Genomic DNA, 4,554 nt, shown 5'->3' on the forward strand with positions numbered 1-4,554 from the left:
CATTGGGAAAGGGTTATTGGCGTGAAGTGACTAGAAAAGTAGATTGGGACCAAATGATGAAGGACTTTACATGTCAGTCAGAGGATTTTGGACCTGATCTTAGCAGTCATTGGAGTTTAAAAAGTTTTTATTGTAATAAAAAAATTTAATATGACAATCATACATGACCTGATTTTTACACCATAATAAAACAGGCCCTTTGGAGAGGGACATGTGGAAGCAATTGGTTTCTCTGCTGAAACCAATCTATAAACAGCCTCTATTCACACTCCTTCCAAGGCTTCCAGCATGGTGATACTATTTCCTTGTGTTACAACCATTCCAATATTGTTCTGTTGCCCCCAGGTATGATCTCCATACATTCATCTATTGCAAGATTTGTTAAGGGATCAAATGCCCTCAATATTCTTTAGACATGTCTGCTACTGTTTAATTTCAACGATAATTTCTTGTCCTTAATGTTTTTCAAGTCAAGAGGGTGCGCTTTGCTCATGGTGCCTACTCAGTGGGCTCAGATCTGCCTTGTAACTGAAATCACAGTCTCCCTCACACTCCCATGGTATCTTTCAGAGGTTTTTAAAGAGGAAAATGGCACAGATACATCAAACAATCTTCCTTCTAGGGTAATCTCTCCATGACACTAAGCCCCAGGCTTTGTCAGAGGAAACTGCTTTCCTCTGGGTCATTGTCACTGCTCAACCAAGCTCTCCAACCTCAGCTGAACAATCCATCACATGCCCCTTTTAGATCCCCCTGCTGTTCCTCCCAAACTTTCACAGCTTCCTTGAAGCCCTGTCAAGTGGCAACACCCTCTTCCTTTCTTCTTTCAAGCAAGTGGTGATTGCCTTTGCTTTTGCTTCCTAGATTATGTTTGAGCCCTGGAACAATGGTGGTTTTTATCTTATTAACCAGGGCCAGTTAACACCATTTTTGTGGTCATCCATGGTAGTGGTGGCCTTGCACATATGACTTCCATGTCCACTCAAGCAAGATCTGCATCTATCAGAATGTAGATTATTCATCTTTTTGGTACATATTTATTGAGCCCCTATTACGTGAAGGATATTTTAGGCACTGGGGAGTCAATGAAGAACAAAACAACTGAGACATCTGCTCCTGGAAGTTTATGGAATATTACAGGGGTTGGAAAACTATAGCCTGTGGGTCAAATCTGACCCACCATCTGTTTTTGAATGCAAAGTTTTGTTGAGGAGTGAGATCAGCAACATGGCATAGTGAGCTGTTCCCTTTGTCTCTCCCATTCTGAATTACAACTAAGTGGACATTGATTAACCAGTGGAAGATACTCACACAGTACAACAGGGCACCTGAGAGACTCATGCAGCTATACATCTGAAGGGAGATGTAAAGGGTACCTGGGAAGCAATGGAGCTAAGTGAGAGCTCCCCTACCTCTCCCCAGCAGCAGCAAGCCAGGTTGTGGGTCATCACATAGAGGCCAGCAATACTCTATGGCAGGGACAGCCTAGCCTGTGCATGAATGCTATCCCAGCCTATGGGAATGTCTAGCATGCTGTGGTGGCTCCACAAATGGGAACATGCCCCTGTGTGGCTGTGAGAGGAAGAAGCAACAGCCTTGCATGCAAATGTGTGAATGCGATCCAGGCCTGTGGGAGCACCCACCTTGCCACCATGGCCCCAACAAGTGGCCCCAGTTTAGACCCTGTGAAGCAGCCCCAGCCACCAAGCAAGTGGCTGGTGCGACTGTAAGAAAAAATGAGACAGCCCATGCACACATGAATGTTGTCCTGGCCTGCAGGGAGCACCCACTGTACCCAAACAACTTCCAGCAGATGGAGTGGGATCAGAAACACAGCTGCTGCTTCCCCCCAGTGGTGGGAGGTAGAATCAGCAACCTGATACTACCACAAATGTGCCTGCAAAGGGTCAATTTGTCAAACACCAAGATAAACTACATAATACTTCAGAGCAGAAGGAAAATGACAAGTCTTCAGCAACCAACCCTGAAGTCACAGAAATTCACATCTAAATGACAGAGAATTCAAAACAGTTGTCATAAAGAAACTCAACAAATTACAAGAAAATTCAGAAAGACAGTTCAATGAGTTAAGGAATAAAATTAATGAACAGAAGGAATACTTCACCAAAGAGATTGAAACTATAAAAAAAAGCCAAACAGAAATTCTGAATATGAAGAATACAATTAATGAGATAAAAAATAATATGGGATCCTTAAAAAATAGAGCTGACATCATGGAGGATAAAATTAGTGACTTAGAAGATAGAAATATAGATATGCTTCAGATGGAGGAGGAGAGAGAACTAAGATTTTTTAAAAATGATGAAATTCTTTGAGAAATATCTGACTCAATTAGAAAAAGCAACATAAGGATTACAGGTATTCCAGAGGGAGAAGGGAGGGAGACAGGAGCAGAGAGCTTGTTCAAAGAAATAATAGCTGAGAACTTCCCAAACCTGAGGAAAGAACAGGGCTTACAAGTACATGAAGCCAATAGAACTCCTAATTACATCCACACAAAAAGTCCTTCTCCAAGGCATATAATATTAAAACTGGCAAAAGTCAATGATAAAGAAAAAAATATTAAGGGCAGCAAGGCAGAAAAAAAATAGTTTACAAAGGAACCCCTATCACGCTTTCAGTGGATTTCTCAGCAGAAAGATTACAGGCTAGGAGAGAAGGGAATGATATATTCAAAATACTGAAAGGCAAAACCTTTCAGCCAAGAATACTCTATCCAGTAAAACCATCCTTCAAATACGATGGAGAAATAAAAGTGTTCCCAGATAAATAAGAGCTGAGGGAGTTTATCACCACCAGACCTCCCTTACAGGAAATGATGAAGGAAGCCCTCATATCTGAAACAAAAAGACAAAAGTTTACAAAGCTTTGAGCCAGGAGATAAATAGACAGAAAAAATCAGAAAATTGAAGCCTTCTATCAGAACGGGTTAGCAAACACTTAATTATAACATAAAAGATAAAGGGAAGGAAAGCATCAAAAATAACTATAAAGCACTTCACTTTAGTCACAAACTCAGAACACAAAACAAAATAATTTGTGACAAAAATAACTCAGAAGGAGAAGAGAAAAGGGATGGAACCTGCTTAGGATAATGGACATAAGAGGCTAATGGAAAAAGGACTATTTTATCTATGAGATCTTTTATACAAACCCCACAGTAACCACTAGACAAAAAATCAGAACAGAGAGACAATTCATAAAGAGAAAACTGAGAAAACCAGTGAAAACCACCACACTGAAATGGCAGTCTGAAATACAAGAGGAAAGAAACAATGAAAATACAGAGCAACCAGAAAACAAGAGATAAAATGGCAGTATTAAGCCCTCATATATCAATAATCACTCTAAGTATAAATGGATTGAATTCTCCAATCAAAAGGCAAAGACCGGCTGACTGGATTAAAAAACAAGACCCAAAAATATGCTGCCTCCAGAAAACATATCTCAGCTCTAAAAACAAACATAGGCTCAGAGTGAAGAGATGGGAAGACAATACTCCAAGCAAATGACAAACAAAAGAAAGTAAGTGTTGCTATACTTATGTAAGACAAAGCAGACTTCAAGGAAAAAAAAAAAAAGACAGAGAAAAAGAGGAGCAATGTATAATGATGTAAGGGACTTTCCACCAAGAGGACGTAAGACTTATGAATATGTGTGCATCTAACACAGGAGCACCAAAGTATATAAAGCAACTACTATCAGACATAAAGGGAGAAATTTACAGCAACACAATAATATTAGGGACCTCAACATCTCCTTACATCAACAGCTAGATCATCCAGACAGAAAGCCAACAAGGAAACAATGGCCTTAACTGAAACGCTAGATCAGATAGAATTAACAGATGTATATAGAACATTCCATCCAAAAACAGCAGAATACACATTCTTCTCAAGTGCATATGGAACGTTCTCAAAGATAGACCATATTTTGGGAAACAAGGCAAACCTCAATAAATTTAAGAAGATTGAAATCATATCAAGCATCTTTCCCAACCACAATGCTATGAAACTAGAAATCAACTACAGGAAAAACGCTGGGAAAGGCACAAATATGTGAAGACTGAACAACCATTGGATCAATGAATAAATCCAAGGAGAAATAAAAGAATACCTGGAGACAAATGAAAATACCACATACCAACTCTTATGGGATGCTGCAAAAGTGGTTCTAAGAGGGAAATTTATAGCAATACAGACCTACTTCAACAAACAAGAAAACTCTCAAATAAGTAATCTTAAACTAACAGAACTAGAAAACAAAGAACAAACAAAGCCCAAAGTCAGCAAAAGGATGGAAATAATAAAAATTAGAGCAGAAATAAATGAAATAAAGACTTAAAAAACAGTAGAAATCATCAGTGAAACTAAGAGCTGGCTCTTTGAGAAGATAAACAAAATTGACAAACCCCTATCCAGACTCACTAAGAAAAAAAGAGAGAAGCCTCAAATAAATAAAATTAGAAATGAAAGAGGAGGAATCAACAATGGATACCACAGAAATATAAAAGATTATAAGAAAATATTATGA

General features: G+C 38.9%; 1 pseudogene; it reads right to left on the reverse strand.

Annotated features, from left to right (window-relative positions):
* Positions 1-263: 263 nt before the first annotated feature.
* Positions 264-493, reverse strand: LOC139080350 (small nuclear ribonucleoprotein G pseudogene; annotated as a pseudogene).
* Positions 494-4,554: the final 4,061 nt, after the last annotated feature.

This window comes from Equus przewalskii, chromosome 29, assembly GCF_037783145.1.
Source record: "Equus przewalskii isolate Varuska chromosome 29, EquPr2, whole genome shotgun sequence".
NCBI classification, from domain to species: Eukaryota; Metazoa; Chordata; class Mammalia; order Perissodactyla; family Equidae; genus Equus; species Equus przewalskii.